Source organism: Rhinopithecus bieti, unplaced genomic scaffold (genome assembly GCF_001698545.2).
Source record: "Rhinopithecus bieti isolate Rb0 unplaced genomic scaffold, ASM169854v2 scaffold_30888, whole genome shotgun sequence".
Taxonomy (NCBI): Eukaryota; Metazoa; Chordata; class Mammalia; order Primates; family Cercopithecidae; genus Rhinopithecus; species Rhinopithecus bieti.
In genome coordinates, this window is record NW_016813548.1 from 362039 (window position 1) to 380290 (window position 18252).

The following is an 18252-nucleotide window of genomic DNA, read 5'->3' on the forward strand; positions in this document are numbered from 1 at the left end:
TTTTTTTTTTTTTTTTTTTTCTGAGACTGAGTTTCACTCTTGTTCCCAGGCTGGAGTGCAGTGGTGTGATCTTGGCTCACTGCAACCTCTGCCTCCTAGGTTCAAGCAATTCTCTTGCCTCAGCCTCCTGAGTCGCTAGGATTGCAGGTACATGCCATCCTGCCGACTAATTTTTGTATTTTCTGTAGAGACAGGGTTTCGGTGTGTTGGCCAGGCTGTTCTGGAACTCCTGACCTCAGGTTATCCGCCCACCTCCGTCTCCCAAAGTACTGAGATTAAAGGCGTAAGCCACGGCGCCCGGCCAGAAAACAATTTTTAAAATAGGCAAGGAACTTCAACAAGCCCTTCAAAAAAAGGGTGAACATTGTGCTAAGTGATATAAACCAGTCAGAGAGCTAGTGCACAATTTTATTTAAATGAGTTATCTAGATATAGCCAAACTCATGGAGAAAGAGTAGAGTTTGGGAAAAGGCTGGGAAGAGAAGGAAAAGGGAGGTTGCTGTCAAATGAGTATAAAGTTTCAGTTACATAAGATGCGTAGGTTTGATCTATTGAATAATGTTGTGCCTATACTTAACCATCATACAATCAATTGATCAATAAGAAAAAAATCATTGAATAACTCGCCAATACAATTATAAAAATACGCTTATTCTGACTGTTCATTAGATAAATACTAATTAAAAACACAATGAGCTATTATTAGTGTAGAATGTCTACATAAATAAAATTAATAAAAGTTTGGATTGGCTGGAACTTTCATATACTGTGGTTGGTAGGAATACAAATTGATTCCACCACCTTGGAAACTGCCAAAATCCACGAAAGTGAATTTGTGCATTTCCTATAACCCAACACTTCCACTGTACTCTATACTTACAGAAATACACATTTGTCTCAAAAGAAATTGCAAAATGTTCATTCGGTGTTATTTTTAACATTAAAAAGTTGGGGCCGGGCGCGGTGGCTCATGCCTGTAATCCCAGCACTTTGGGAGGCCGAGGCGGGTAGATCATGAGGTCAGGAGATAGAGACCATCCTGGCTAACACGGTGTAACACCGTCTCTACTAAAAATACAAAAAATTAGCCGGGCATGGTGGCGGGAGCCTGTAGTCTCAGATACTCTGGAGGCTGAAGCAGGAAAATGGCGTGAACCCAGGAGGTGGAGCTTGTAGCAAGCCAAGATCGCGCCATTGCACTCCAACCTGGGCAACAGAGAGAAACTCCGTCTCAAAAAACAAACAAAAAAAAAAGTTGGAAACAACTCAATTGTTCATCAAAACAAGAATGCACAAAACATGGAGCTATATTATTGTAATGAAAGAGTGCAATGAAAATTAGTGAGCTTCTACTCATCAGATTGGCTGATTCTCTTAAAAATAATGTTTAGGTGAAGGGCTAGACACAAAGGGAAATATCCTATATGGCTCCACTTTTATAAAGCCAAAAACAACAGAACTAATGTTCTTTTTGCACATGTGGTAGAAATCTGAGTTTCATTTTGTGATAGTTGAATGAATTTTATATATATATGTGTGTGTATATATTATACTTTAAGTTCTGGGATACATGTGGAGAATGTGCAGGTTTGTTACATAGGTATACACGTGCCATGGTGGTTTGCTGCACCCATCAGCCTGTCATCTACATTAACATCTAACGCCATCCCTCCCCTAGCCCCCACCCACCAACAGACCTCTGTGTGTGATGTTCGCTTCCTTGTGTCCATATGTTCTTATTGTTCAAATCCCACTAATGAGTGAGAACATGTGGTGTTTGGTTTTCTGTTCCTGTGTTAGTTTGCTGAGAATGATAGGTTCCAACTTCATCCATGTCCCTGCAAAAGACATGAACTCATCCTTTTTATGGCTGCATAGTATTCCATGGTGTGTATGTGCCACATTTTCTTTGTCCAGTCTATCACTGATGGGCATTTGGGATGGTTCCAACTCTTGGCTACTGTGAACAGTGCTGCAATAAACATACGTGTGCCTATGTCTTTATAGTAAAATGATTTATAATCCTTTGAGTATATACCCAGTAATGAGATTGCTGGGTCAAATGGTATTTCTGGTTCTAGATCCTTGAGGAATTGCTATACCATCTCCCACAAAGGTTGAACTAATTTACACTCCCACCAACAGTGTAAAAGTATTCCTATTTCTCCATGTTCTCTCTGGCATCTGTTGTTTCCTGACTTTTAGTGATCACCATTCTAACTGGCGAGAGAGAGTATCTCATTGTAGTTTTGATTTGCATTTCTCTAATGATCAGTGATTAAGAGCTTTCTTCCATATGTTTGTTGGCCACGTAAATGTCTTCTTTTGAGCCTTTTCCTATTCTTTGCCCACTTTTCCATGGGGTTGTTTTTTTCTTGCAAATTAGTTTAAGTTCCTTGTAGAAGTGGATATAGATNTTAATGTTTCTTAGGAAATTGGAAACTTATAGATTCTCTTTATGGTTTTTTACTGATTAAACATCAATAGGCAAAAGCAAAGAGTTATTTATTACTGTGGATGTATCTGTTTTGGCTTTCACAATCACTATCAAATATAAAAATTCTTCAAGTAATCTTCTATGGATGACAGATTTTATCATTTTTCTAGATGTAAACTTAATATATGCTCATTGTAGCACTGTGGAAGGTAATAGGAAATATGAATATAAAACAATATAAATTTATTTGCATGTCTGCTATCAAAATAACTTTTTAATGTCTCAGATCACCATAATAAGAAAATGTTCAAACTAAAACTAGCTATCTCCATTCTCGCTTTTTGTCCTACACAGTCCATGTCTTCACCCTTCTCATGGCTGCTGAAGCGGAAACCTAGGAATTAGGTTCAGTTATTCCTAGCACCTGATCAATCACTAATTCTTTATTCCCACCTGTCCCTAGTATTTACTCAATCACTAATATCTAAAGATACTTACATCTAAATATCTAAACTTTATTTAACATCTCTCAATGCCTACACCTGAAATAATGCGGTTTATTAGGAATGCTTTTGGTAGAAAAAATGAAGATTAGAGAAATTCTTCTAATGTATTTTCTTATTCTGAACTATGTTTGACATATATTTATAATTCTTGCTTTGGACTATAACTGTGTCAATTTCATTAATACTATTAATATAGAATGCCATTAATATAACCAAGTACATCGACTTAACATTGAACATGAGTATTTTAATACTATAAATATATTTTTTAAAATCTTCAGCCAGGTGCAGTGGCTCATGCCTGTGATCCCAGCATTTTGGGAGGCCAAGGCGCGTGGATCACCTGAGGTCAGGAGCTCGAGACCAGCCTGGCCAACGTGGTGAAATCCCATCTCTACTAGAAACACAAAAATTAGCTGGCCATGGTGGCAGACACTTGTAATTCCAGCTACTCAGGAGGCTGAGAAGGAGAATCACTTGATCCGGGGAGGCGGAGTTTGAAGTGAGCCAAGATTGTGCCACTGCACTCTAGCCTGCGCAACAAGAGTGAGATTTTTGCCTCAAAAACAAAACAAAACAAAACAAAACAAAAAAACCCTGTGTCAGTTTTGTCAAGTTAATCTTTTTTAGAAAGCTGTAGTTTATTTACATATAAAATTAATTGTATAATTGATCACATTAACATAATAAAAGGGATGACATATAGGATTATCTCAACAGATTTAGAACAGCATTATGATAAACTTCCATACATGATAAGAATCATTACTATATTGGGACTATAAGGAACTTCCTTAAATCTGATAAAGCACATCTTTAAAACTCCCATAAACTTTTATTTAAAAGTAAACTGTGAAAGCATTCTCTTTGATGCTTTAAATGAGTAAAGATGTCTGCCATCATCTTTTCTATTATAAATTTTGCTGAAGATTGTAGACAGTGCAATCAGTCTAAATAAATAAACTGTATGCAGGCAGGAAAAGAAGAAATTTAACTGTCATCATAAGCAAACAATTTGAGTGTATTTATTATTTATTTTGTAGTAAAACTCCAAATAAATATATGAGTAAATTATTAAAGTTAATAATTCGCTATCTTAGGTTTACTAGATACAAGATCGATATACAAAAATCTATTGGTATTCTATGCAAACCCTTAGTAAATAATGATTTTAATAAATAGCTTTTATACTAGAAGAAAAACATTAAAAATCTAGGAGTAGACCTAATGAAGAATGTGTAATGTATCTACATAGATTGCTTTAGAATATTGTTAGAAGAAATTAAAGACCTCAATAAATAGAATGATGTCAACAATTGTAAGGAGTCAATATTAAAAACAGATCAATTATCCCTTAATTTATTTAAAGATTTGATGAAATGTGAGCAGCTTTTCTTATATGGAATTTTTATTAACTTTCATAGGAAAAAATACATGGAAAAAGTGTAAGCAATTGACAATCTTGTAAATCAATAGTAATTCTGACTATGCGGCACTGGTATTAGTGTAAAAAATTGTCTAGTGGAATGCAATAAAGTGTTAATAAAAGATAGAGATAGATAGATACATAGATAGATAGATAGATAGATAGATAGATAGATAGATAGATACTCAGAGCAGTGGTAAATGGATAGCCTTTTCTGTGTTTGTCATTGGGTGAATTTGTAAGATATATAGAGAAAAAGTAAAATGTAATGTCTTTACATTATTTTGAAAATCAGTTCCAGATGACTTGTTGATTTTAAAAAAAGTGAAAAGTGGGGTAATCAAGGTGTTAGAATAAGAAGTATCTTCTTGATTACATAGGAACATATTTTTTTGACTATGAGATAGGCTCCAAAGAGCACTAAACATAAGCAAAGCTGTAAATAAATTGGATGATATTAAGGGTAGAAACTTCTGAAACGAATGAGAAAAGAGATTCACAATATTTAAAACAACAAAAAGATCAATAACAAGAAAAAAATAAAACAATTTTTTTTTTTTTTTTTTTTTGAGACGGAGTTTCACTCTTGTTGCCCAGGCTGGAGTGCAGTGGTGTGATCTTGGCTCACTGCAACCTCTGCCTCCTAGGTTCAAGCAATTCTCTTGCCTCAGCCTCCTGAGTCGCTAGGATTGCAGGTACATGCCATCCTGCCGACTAATTTTTGTATTTTCTGTAGAGACAGGGTTTCGGTGTGTTGGCCAGGCTGTTCTGGAACTCCTGACCTCNAGTTTGAACCTAACTAGGTTATATGCTTGCTGAAATAAACAAACCAAAAAACTAGTGTTCTTCAAAGGATTATAACGAGACCCAGGACTCAGAATTTATATAGCATGTGAAAGTTAATTCACAATGTCCAGGAGACAACCTAAAATTATTTGACATATAAAGAACTGATAAAACATGACTAAATCTCATGGTTTGAAAAAGCAATTAAGAGATGCCAGTGCTGAGATGGTCCAGTTGTTAGAAATATCAGATACTTGAAAGCAGCTCTTATAACAGTGCTTCATGAGGCTAACATACTGGAAAAAATGAAAAGGTAGAAATTCTCAGCTGAGAATTAGAAACTATAAAAAAAACTAAAAAATACAATAATCTGAAATAAAAAAGTTACTACATGGACTCCATAGCAGAATGAAAGATATAGGAAAGAGTAAATTAACTTAAAAGTAAGCCAGTAGAAATTATTAACACAGGATAAGACATGCTCTCTGGCAGCTGGAGTGTGCAGGCTGGCCTGGCACAACCATGCAGCTTCTGGAGTTTCTGTTGGTTAGAGATTCAGGAATAGCTTGGTGGGCAGTTCTGGCTTGGACGTTTCTCTTATAGTTGCATTAAATATTAGTTGAAGCTACAGTCATTAGCAAGCTTGACAGGAGCCAGAGGATCAACTTCCACAGAGGCTTACTGACATGGATCACTCATATGTCTGGGTGTTGGCAGGAAACCTCGGTTTCTCTCTATAAAAGCCTCTCCACAGGACGGCTGGAATATCCTCATGGCATGGTAGCTGATTCCCTCAGAGGAAGAGATCCAAGAGAGAACAAGGCAGAAGTCATAGTGACCTGGTTCTTTGAAATTATGGCTGTCATCTCCACAGATCACATACACAAGCCCTGATTTAATATGGAAAGACTGTACAAAAGCACAAATATGAGGAAGAGAGGATCATTGGGAGCCATCTTGGAGGCTAGCTGTCTCACACATTATCTCTGAAATTGCTATTTTTTAATTTTGAAATTTTTAAACATACATAAAAGTAGAGAGATTGGTACAATGAACTCCCATAGACCCATTATTCATACTCAGTAGTGATCAAGGAAATGAATGCCATCATTTTATTTTTTGCAAATATCCCTGAGAAACACATGCTCTTCCCACCTCCAGCCTTCATCCAAACATCTTATACTAACTTTCTTTAGATTTCAGTGTTCCAGGCTCTCTCCTTCTCTCCTCTTTCTGGTATGTTTATGGGGTAGAGGCAAGATCATTACAAAGAAAGAAGGCCCTTTGTGCTGGGCATCTAGGCTTTTTCAGACATCCTGTGAAACCTAGACAGAGTCTCCCAAGCCTCAGCTCTTACACTCTGCACCCACAGGCTTAACACCATGACCATGTAGAAGCCACCATTATGACTTGCACCCTCTGAAGCAGTGGCCTGAGCTGTACCTGGGCCCCTTTGAGCCATGGCAGGAGCAGCTAGGATGCAGGGACTAGTGTCCCAAGGCTGTGGAGGGCAATGGGGCACTGGGCCTGGCCCATGAAACAATTCAGTCCTCCTAGGCCTCTGGGCCTGTGATGGGTGAGGCTGCTGGGAAGGTCTCTGAAATGCCTTTGAGGCCTTCCACCACCCCCTGGTGGTTTTGGCTATTAGGACTTGGCTCCTTTTTACTTAATGCGGATTTCCGAAGTCTGCTTGAATTCCTTCCCTGAAAATAGGCTTTTCTTTTCTACCATTTGCCAGGCTGCAACTTTTCCAAACTTTTATACTCTGCTTCTCCTTTAAATGTAAGTTCCAACATTAGGTTATTTCTTTGCTGATGCATATGAGCCTAGGTTCTTACAAGCAGACAGGCTACCTCTTGAACACTTTGGTGCTTCGAAGTTTCTTCCACCAGGTACCCTAAATTATCACTCTCAAGTTCAAAGTTCTACAGATCTCCAGAGCAGGGGCACAATGCATCCAGGTTCTTTGCTAAGGCATAACAAAAGTGACCTTTGCTCTAGTTCCCAGTAAGCTCTGCTTTTCCATCTGAGACCTTGTCAGCCCAGCCTTTACTATTATTCACTATCACCACTTTGGTGACAACCATTTAACCAGTCTCCAGGGAGTTCCAAACTTCCCCTCATCTTTCTGTCTTCTTCTGAGCCCTCCAAACTCTTCCACCCTCTGCCCATTACCCAGTTCCCAAGTTGCTTCCATATTTTTAGGTGTCTTTATAGCAGTGCCCTACTCTTTAGTCCCAATTTTCTGTATTAGTTCATTCTTGCATTGCTATAAAGAAATACCTGAGACTGGGTAATTTATAAAGAAAAAGGTTTAATTGGCTCACAGTTCCACAGGTTGTACAGGAACCATGATGTTGGTGTCTGCTCAGCTTTTGGAGACACCTCAGGAAACATAATCATGGCAGAAGGTGAAGTGAGAGCAGGCCACTTCTTACACGGCAGGAGCAAGAGAGTGAGTGTGGGAGGTGCCACATACTTTTAAACAACCAGATCTCACAAGAACTCACTACTGTGAGGACACTACTGAGGGGAATGGTGCTAAACCCATCCCCATGATCCAGTCATCTCCCACCAAGCCCCACCTTCAACACTGGGGATTACAATTCATCATGAGATTTGGGTGGGGACACAGATCCAAACCACCTCAGTAGATCTAGGGTGGGACCTGATATTCTGCATTTCTTTCTTTTTCTTTTCTTTCTTCCTTTTTTTTTTTTTTTGAGACAAGAGTCTCACTCTATCACCCAGGCTGGAGTGCAGTGACACCATCTCAACTCCCTGCAACCACCACCTCCCGGGTTTACGCGTTTCTCATGCGTCAGCCTCCCAAATAGCTGGGATTACAGGTGTGTGCCACCATAGCTGGCTAATTTTTGTATTTTTAGTAGAGATGGGGTTTCACCATGTTGGCTAGGCTGGTCTCGAACTCTTAAGCTCAAGTGATCTGCCCCCCTCAGCCTCTCAAAAGTGTTGGGATTACAGGTGTGAGCCACTGTGCCCGGCATACTCTGCATTTCTTTCTTTCTTTCTTTTTTTTTTTTGAGACGAAGTCTTGCTCTGTTGCCCAGGTTGGAGTGCAGTGGTGCGATCTTGGCTCACTGCAAGCTCTGCTTCCTGGGTTCACACCCTTCTCCCACCTCAGCCTCCTGAGTAGCTGGGACTACAGGTGCCCGCCATCACGTCTGGCTAATTTTGTTTTTGTGTTTTTAGTAGAGACAGGAGTTTCACCATGTTAGCCAGGATGGTCTCGAACTCTTGAGCTCAAGTGATCTGCCGGCTTCGGCCTCCCAGAAGTGCTGGGATTACAGGCGTGAGCCACCGTGCCCAGGCCATATTCTGCATTTCTAACAAGCTAACAAGATGGTGCCAATGCTGCTGATCCACAGACCACACTGTGAGTAGCAGGACTGTAGAGCTGTGCTGCCCAGATTGGTAGCCACCAGCCACATGTGGCTATTTAAATTAATTAAAATTAAGTAGCATTATAAATTACTTCTTCAGTTTCCCTAGCCACCCTTCAAATGCTCCAGAATCATGTGTGGCTAGCTACCCTACCGAATAGTACATCATCACAGAAAGTTCCGCTGCATGGCGGTGGTATAGAGAATTGACTCATAGTAACTCTCTCACGGCTACTTTTTAGACCCGAACAATTATTTATTCACAGCAAAAGAAGACCTGGGCAGGGTCAACAGCAACAGGTTACTTATAGTATTTATTTCCTCTTTCCGGAACGGACAACTCAGTGTTCCCAAAGACAATATGGAAGGTTGTTTGGTTAGCTCAGGACCTGAGCAAAAGAGGTTGGATATGTTTACCAGATTGTGAGAATGGATGAATTACTTTTCTTCACACTAGAAGTATATTTTTCTTAATAACTAGTATTGGGCATAAGAATCAGGGCTGAGAATGCTGGGGGAAGACATCCTATTAAGAAACTGCCTTTTGGCCGGGTACGGTGACTCATGCATGTAATCCCAGCACTTTGGGAGGGTGAGGTGGGCAAACCACGAGGTCAGGAGATCGAGACCATTCTGGCTAACATGGTGAAACCCTGTCTCTACTAAAATTTTAAAAATTGGCTGGACGTGGTGGTGGGTGCCTGTAATCCCAGCTACTTGGGAGGCTAAGGCAGGAGAATCGCTTGAACCCAGGAGACAGAGGTTGCAGTGAGCTGAGATTGAGCCACTACACTCCAGCCTGGTGACAGAGTGAGATTCTGTGGAAAAAAAAAAAAAAGAAAATTAACAAGGATATTCAGGACTTGAACTCAGCTCTGGACCAGGCAGACCTAATAGACATCTACAGAACTCTCCACCTCAAATCAGTAGAATATACATTCTTCTCAGCACCACATCACACCTATTCTAAAACTGACCACATAATTGGAAGTAAAACACTCCTCAGCAAGTGCAAAATAACAGAAATCATAACAGTCTCTCAGACCACAGTGCAATCAAAGTAGATCTCAGGATTAAGAAAGTCACTTAAAATCGCAAAACTACATGAAAACTGAACAATCTGCTCCTGAGTGACTACTGGGTAAATGACAAAATTAAGGCAGAAATAAAGTTATTTGAGACAAATGAGAACAAAGACACAATATACCAGAATCTCTGGGACACAGCTAAAGCAGTGTTTAAAAGAAATCTATGTCACTAAATGCCCACAGGAGAACGTGGGAAGAATCTAAAATCTACACCCTAACATCACAATTAAAAGAACTAGAGAAGCAAGAGCAATCAAATTCAAAAGCTAGCAGAAGACAAGAAATAACTAACATCAGAGCAGAACTGAAGGAGACAGACACAAAAAACCCTTCAAAATATCAATGAATCCAGGAAGTTTTTGTTCAAAAAGATTAACAAAATAGATAGACTGCTAACCAGACTAATAAAGAAGAATTAAAAAAGAATCACATACGCACAATAAAAAATGATAAAGGTGATATCACCATTGATCCCACAGAAATACAAACTACCATCAGAGAATACTATAAACACCTCTACACAAATAAACTAGAAAATCTAGAAGAAATGGATACATTCCTGGACACTTACACCCTCCCGAAATTAAACCAGGAAGAATGCCTGAATAGATCAATAACAAGTTCTGAAATTGAGGCAGAAATTAATAGCTCACCAACAACAAAAAGCCCACGACCAGACGGATTCACTGCCTACCAGAGATTCAAAGAGGAGCTGGTACGATTCCTTCTGAAACTATTCCAAACAGTAGAAAAAGAGAGACTCCTCCCTAACTCATTTTATGAGGCCAGAATCATCCTGATACCAAAACCTGGCAGAGACACAACAAAAGAATGAATTATGTTTTAATGGATGATATATTTTAACAAAAGTTTATTTTAAAATGTGAATGCACTATGCAATTTTTGACTTTTTTTAGAAATTAATGTAAAAGTATTAGAAATACAGTAAATGTAAATTTTGGAATCTTTGTATGGCAAAATTTAGTGTTCTTTTTTTTCTTTATAACTATTTGTACTATAAATTGTTGGCAAGTTTGCAATTGTTGATGTAACAATTTATATGGTTTGAGTATTTGTCACCTCCAAATCTCATGTTGAAATGTAATCTCCAATGTTGGAGGTGAAAGCTGGTGGGAGGGGCTTGAGTCATGGCAGGGAGGGATCCTTTATTACTGGCTTGGTGCCCTCCTCGGTAATAAGTGAGTTCTCACTGTTACTTCCTGCAAGAGCTTGTTGTTTAAAGGAGCCTGTCACCTCCTCCTCTCTCTCTTGCTCCTCATCTAGCCATGTGATATGCTTGCTCCCTACTTTGCTATCCAACATGAGTAAGATTTCTGAGGCCTCAACAGAAGCTGAGCAGATGCTCATGCCATGTTTGTACAGTCTGAAAAATGGTGAGCCAAATAAACCTATTTCCTTTATAAATTACTATCTTAAGTATTCCTTTATAGAAGTGCGAAATGGACTAACACAATGAGCAACTATTTTAAAAGCAATAGACAGGAATACAAATTATAGTGATTCAGCAAAATCTTAATTAGGCGATGTATACAATTCTGAAATTCTTAATTATATCAAGTTTTTTCTGGCCTCAATCTTTAATTTTGTAATCACTGCTACCATTCCAGACAATAATACAAGAAAAAAAAAATTATTGGTCTATTGAACTATATCATTCCAAAATTTATCTGTATAGTGATCTCAGAAGAAATACCAATTCCAATGGTGAAAGATACTACTTATATTAATCATTGAATGGTACCATTTTTCATGTTTTAATTTATCAAACCCATATTAGGAATTGTGTTTTATCTCAGACAAAAACTCACTAGTAAAAATTCTACGTAATCACAAATATTTTGAGCATAATCTAGAGATTTTTTTCAATTACTTCCTTTCCCAGATATAGGTTTATTTCACATATATAATGTTGAAAACATTTAACAAAAAAATTGTAGATAGTGTTGGCATAAATCTAATTAGCACAAAATTATTCAACCAATAGAAAAATATGAAGATTTTATGAATGTGGCTAGATTAAACTTTGTTTTTATTCAACATCTCAGACATTCATAAAATATTTCTTCTGTTGAACACCAGTAGTAAAAGGAACAAGCAAAAGTTGTTAGTGATCTTTATTTAGTAAATCAGACATTTACATTACAAACCTATAACAATAGACTATAGATTTCAAATATGTGTTCAAATTTGATGTTTTTGTCATTCTGTGGTAAAAGTGGCCTATGTATATGCAGCAACTAGTACGTGTGACATCTTTTAAGTGTTGAAGCTTTTCTTCAAAACCTTCACAGGAATGATTGAGGAGGGTAACATTACTTGTACTTCAAAACAGAGGAATCAAACTCATTTTAGAGTTTCCCCATTAAGCAATAAAAAGAAAATTATTCCACTCTAGATCTGTTGTGAATGTAAAGCTGTGTAGTGATTTTAAACATCTTAAACTGTCTGAGTATTGGGGGAAGTTTTCATTTGACTGTTTGTAGTAGTAAAGCAGTTAATGTAAATTTAATGTACATTGGGCTATTTTGATAGCTCTTTGCATTGGTCAAATAAAATTAACCAGACTGTTGATAAACCAGACACTGTTACATTCAGACTGATATGAATAGGCAGTTCCAGCAAGAAGGTAGTTTTTTTGTTCAATGCAAAATGAGGAGAAATACCATGTTAGGGGATGGTATAATCTTTTTTAAAAGTAAGATACATTGGGAAAGCCTAAGGTGAGGTGTGAAAGCTGTATATTTTATTTTCTAAAACAATATTTTTTTCTTGACTATATCCTTGCAATGAATTTTGCAATAATAACATATATATGGTATTTATAGTTTATGGCATTTTAAACATACATTTATTCCTAAATTTCACAAAATCTGTGTTAGAACAGCAGAGTAAATTTTCTCAACTTTTCAAAGATGAGCAAGAAGAGGTCTCAAAACAGTAAAAGTCACCCAAAAGTAAAAGTAAAATACTTTTATTTCAAGATTTTGCTTCTTCTCCAAGGAAATCACCTAGTTTGTGTCAAGGCTTAATTTTGCAGAATTTAAATTTATTATAACTTTTGCATCTGATTGTATATTTTATCCACTTCAGAGGAGTAGAGTTTACATTATGAAGTAGGTAAAATAGCTTATGCACGCATTAATAGTTTTGAAATAATTCTCATTAAGGCTTATAGTATATGATGCCATATTAAATGCTTAATATGTGTAAGCCCACACTGTGGTCATCACTGTAGTTTATAACATACAGGAGTCCTTATAATAACAACATGAGAAGGCATTTAGCTGGCTGAGGTGGAGCTGTTACCCTTCTATCACATCAGCTTTAATTTTTAAAAAATGCTTTGTGTGTGTGTGTGTGTGTAACATGATTTGTTGTTGCTTCTGTGGAAAGTGGTGGTGGTGGTGGTGGTTGCAGTGTGTAAATGTTGAGTAGCAGAGTCTGAGAAAAAAGGACAATAGAGACCTTCATGATGTCTGCCTATCTCTAAGCCACTAGGATAAAATGTGAGTCATTGTGGTTTGAAGGACGAGGTATAAAGACTCATGCAATACTTAATATGAGTAATTTTAGAAAACTCTGGAACAGGTAGAACTTGGGGGTGTGAGCTATGATACAAAAGCAAAGAAAGATGGGAAGTTTATTAAAAAAAAAACTCCTACATAAAAATGTAGAAAGGCTTTAAATAAACAACTTAACACTATACCTTAAAGACCTAAAGACCAAAGAAAGAACAAGCCAGACACAAAATTAGTGGAAGAAAAAAAATAATAAAGATCAGAACAGAAATGAATGAAATTGGCTTAAAAAATACAAGACAAAACACAATAAAAGTTGACTTTTGCAAAGAAAATAAAATTGACAAACCTTTAGCTAGGCTAACAAAAAAAAAAGAAAAAAAGAAGACTCAAATAAATGAAATCAAAGATTAAAAAGCAGACTGATACCACAGAAATGCACATGTCCTTTAAAGACAATTATAAGCAGCTATTTGCCAATAAGCTGGAAAATTTAAAACAAATAAATATATTCCCAGACACATACAACCTATGATGATTGAAGCATGAAGAAATTTAAAGCATCAACGGACCAATAGCAAGTAATGAGATAGAGACAATAATAGTCTCCCTTCAAAGGATAGCCCAAGACCTTATGGCTTCACTTCTGAATTCTGAAAAAAAAAAAAAAAAAATGAGAATACATACTAATTCTACTCAAACTATTTGAATAAATCAAGGAGGGAATACTTTCAAACTCATTCTATCAAGGCAAGCATTCCCCTGGTTTCAAAACCAGACAAAGACTAAGAAAATAAAACTGCAGGCAAATTACTGATGAACATGGATGCAAAAATCTTCAACAAAATACTAGCAAACTGAGTTTAACATTTAAAAGATCATTCATCATGATTAAGTGGAATCACCCCAGGGATGCAAAGATGTTTCAACATATACAGAGAAACAAAAGTGATACATGACATTGATAGAATAAAAGACAAAAAGACATCATCATTTCAATAGGTGCAGAAAAAGTATTCAACAAATTTCAGTATCTCTTTGTGGTAAAAACTCTCAACAAACTAGGTATAAAAGGAACATACGCAAAACAATAAAGACCATGTATAATAAACTGCAGCAAGTTTCATATTAAATGTAAAAAAAGTGGAAAGCCTTTCTCTAAGACCTGGAATAAGACAAAAATTCCTGCTTACACCAGCTATTCAGTGGCCCTGAGAAAACTGGATATGCATATACAGAAGAATGAAACTAGGCCTAGGACTTTCAAATCCCAGCCAGAGCAATTAGATAAGAGAAATAAATGGCACCAAATGGGAAAGGAATAAGTCAAATTGTCCTCGTTAAAAAATAATATAATCTTATATTTCGAAAAATCTAAAGACTGACAAAAATTCTTAGAACCAATAAGTTCAGTAAAATTGTATGATAGAAAATCAAGTTACAAAAATTAGTAGCATTTTCATATGCTAACAGCAAACAATCTGAAAACAATAATCAAGAAAGCAATCTTATTTACAATAGCTACAAAAATACTTAGGAAAAGATCTCTACAATGAAAACTATAAAATGTGATGAAAATAATTGGAGAGAACTTAAAAAGTAGAAATATATCCTATACTCATGGATTGAATCAACAGTTTTAAAATGTCTATACCAAAGATTGTATACAGATTCAATGCCATCCCTCCAGCATGCCAAAGACATTCTTCACAGAAATAGAAAACACTATCCTAAAATATATATGACATTACAAAAGATCCAGAATAACCAAGGCAACTCTGAGCAAAAGGAATAAAGCCGGAGGAATCACATTACCTGACTTCAAATTTTACTGTAAAGCTATGGTAACAAAAACATCATGGTACTGGCATAAAAACAGACACATGGAAAATGAACAGAAAATAAATCCTAGAAACAAATACACACATTAATTGCCAACCCATTTTCAACAAAGGCACTAAGAAAATACATTGGGAAAAGATGAGTCTTCATTAAATGATGCTGGGAAAGCTGGATATGCATATACAGAAGAATGAAACTCGGCCCCTCTCTCTCAACATATACAAAAGTGAACTCAAAATGGATTAAAAATTTAAATGTAAGCCCCAAAACTATAAAACTATTGAAAGAAAACATTGGGGAAACACTTCAAGACATTGGTCTGGACTAAGATTTCTTGAGTAAAACCTCAAAGGAACAGGCAACCAAACAAAAATTGACAAAATAATCACATCAAGTTAAAAGGCTTCTACACAACAAATGAAACAATCAATACATTGAAGAGACAATCTATAGAATGGGAGAAAATATCTACAAACTAATCATCTGACAAGGATTAATAACCAAAATATATAAGTAACTCAAACAACTAAGTAGCCAAAAAAACAAATAGTTTGATAAATATTGGGCAAAATATCTTTATTTATATTTCTCAAAAAGAAGATATACAAATGGCCAAGAGGTATGTGGAAAAAAAAAAAAAAAAAAGCTCAACATCACTAATCATCAGGGATATGAAAATCAAAAACACAATCATCTTACCCTAGTTAGAATGACTTAATGCATATGATATATGCATATCCAGTTCATCAAAAAAGACAAAAACAACAGATGCTGGCAAGGATGTGGAGAAAAAGAAACTCATACACTGTTAGTGAAATTATAAATTGGTACAACCATTATGGAAAACAGTGTGGAGGTTCATCAAAAAACTAAATGTGGAACCACCATATAAACCAGCATTCCTTCTGCTGGGTACATATTTCAAAGAAAGGAAATATCTGCATTGAAGAGATATCTGCACTCTAGCGTTTATTGTAGCATTATTCATGATAGCAAAGATATGGAATCAACCTAAGTTTTTATCAACAGATGAATAGAAAAAGAAAATGTGGAATGCATAAACAGTGGAATCTTATTTCACTATAAAAAACAATAAAATCCTGCCATTTGCAACAACATGGGTTGCACTGGAAGGTAATATGTTAAGTGAAGTAAGCCAAGCACAGCAAGACAAATATCACATGTTGTAACTCAGATGTGGGAACCAAAAAAGATGATGTCATGGAAATAGCGAATATAATGGTTGTTACCAGATGCTAGGAAACGTAGCAGACAGAAAGGATAAAAATGGGTTGATCAATGGGTACAAAAATACTGTTAGAAAGTATAAGATCTAGTGTTCAGTAACACAATAGAGCAACTATATTTAACAGTAACTTATGGTATATTAGAAGGGAAGATGTGAAATATTTCCAACACAAAGTAATGATAAATGTTTGAGATAATGGCTATCCCAATTGCCCAGATTTGATCATTACAAATTGTATGCTGGTGTTAAAATATCACATTGCCCCATAAGTATGTACAATGATTTGCCTCCATAAAAATTAAAAATTAAAAAATTAAACATCACAAGAAAAGCATATTTTTTGAGCCAGATTCCTGCACTGCTGTGATACTCTGAAGTTGATGGCTTTGGAATACTGAGCAATAAGAGCTTTGAATGTATGGTTGCCGAGGCTTCATAATTTGTGGAAATTGCTGAGGAATAGCAAAAGGAAGGTCAGGAAAGGAGAAGCACAGATTTCATGTAGTCAATGATATGCTGATAAATGTCTAAAAACTGAATTTCGGGGAAAAAACAAAACCCTAGTTTGTAGCATTTGCCAATTTTCATTGTGTAAATGGTCTCATATGGGCAATTTCAAATTACCAACACGAAGTAGTTTGATACAGAGTTCAGAAGAGGTGAACACAAAAGGGTATGTGAATCAGTAAAAGCTGGCTCAAGTTGGATACACTCAGAAATACATTGTAAACATTTGTGGAAAGTGACTGAGTTTGAACAGTTTGGGTGTTTGGGCCATTGTAATTTGACCAAAAACAACTGGACTTTGGGCCAAATCTCAGTCGCACTTAAGTTAATATTGCTTGGCATAAAATGTAGTTTGTAGTTCAGTGTTCTGAACCAATCCATCAGAACTTCAAGTCCTGTCAGCCCTATTTTTCTAAATACATCTTGGATCCCTCCTCCTGTCTGCTCATTAGCTCAACTCTCTGTTCCAAGCACTATTCTTGTCACTGGGAATATAATGATGAAAAAGACAGACAAGGCTACCATCCTTATCATTTATTGCTTCAACTATGGCAAACCTCCTGATTTGTTTCACTTTATCTGGTGTCTCCATTCTTACACTGTGGCCAGACTATGTTTCCCAGACTACAAAAATGATGGCATCGTTCTCTCAATTATATTCCACAAAATCCCTCAATATTAACCCTTACCTGTCATATACCAGTATCAATCCCTACATACTCTTCGCTACCAGAGCCATGCTTAATCTCGTCACTTTCTGAACATACAACTTCAACTTTCCTGCCTTTGCACATGTGTTTTCTGCCATAGTATATCTTTCCCATCTCACCCTAGAAAAAAAAATCTCTTGTTATGGTTCAATGTCAAGCAAAAGGATTACCTCCTTTGTAAAACTTTATTTGACTCTTCCCAGAAATGTCAAGCTTTTCTTTCCCCATCCCTGCATTCCTATAGTGTCCTTTCTAAGCAATTATTGTTTTTGTTGAAAAAGGCTACTACATATGACTACCTAGAGTGTGTAGTGCACAGCCTCAGGGGACTTCATTCAGAGAAGATTATATATTATGATTAAAGAGTCGCATTAATAATGTATATAAATGGTGCCCCCTGAAGCTTTGTAATACACAACCCTGATATTGTATTTTCCCATGATGCCTCACTTACAGAACCTGCCTTAGATTGCCTGAAATTGAATTTTTGCTGAAATAACTTATTAAATCCAAGGAAGTAGTGCTTACCAGCCAATATGAATAGGTACTCTTAATGATGTCGCCATTCATGGCCATTGGGATTGATGTGTAGACTATAATCTACACATATACAAGCTCTTAATTTGAAGTATTCAGTTATTAAAATGACCATTTTCAGTAGACTATAGTTTGTCGGTGCTGTATTTGCTTTCACCTCTCTCTCTCTCTCATATATATATATATATATGCCAAATTACATATATATATATATATATATA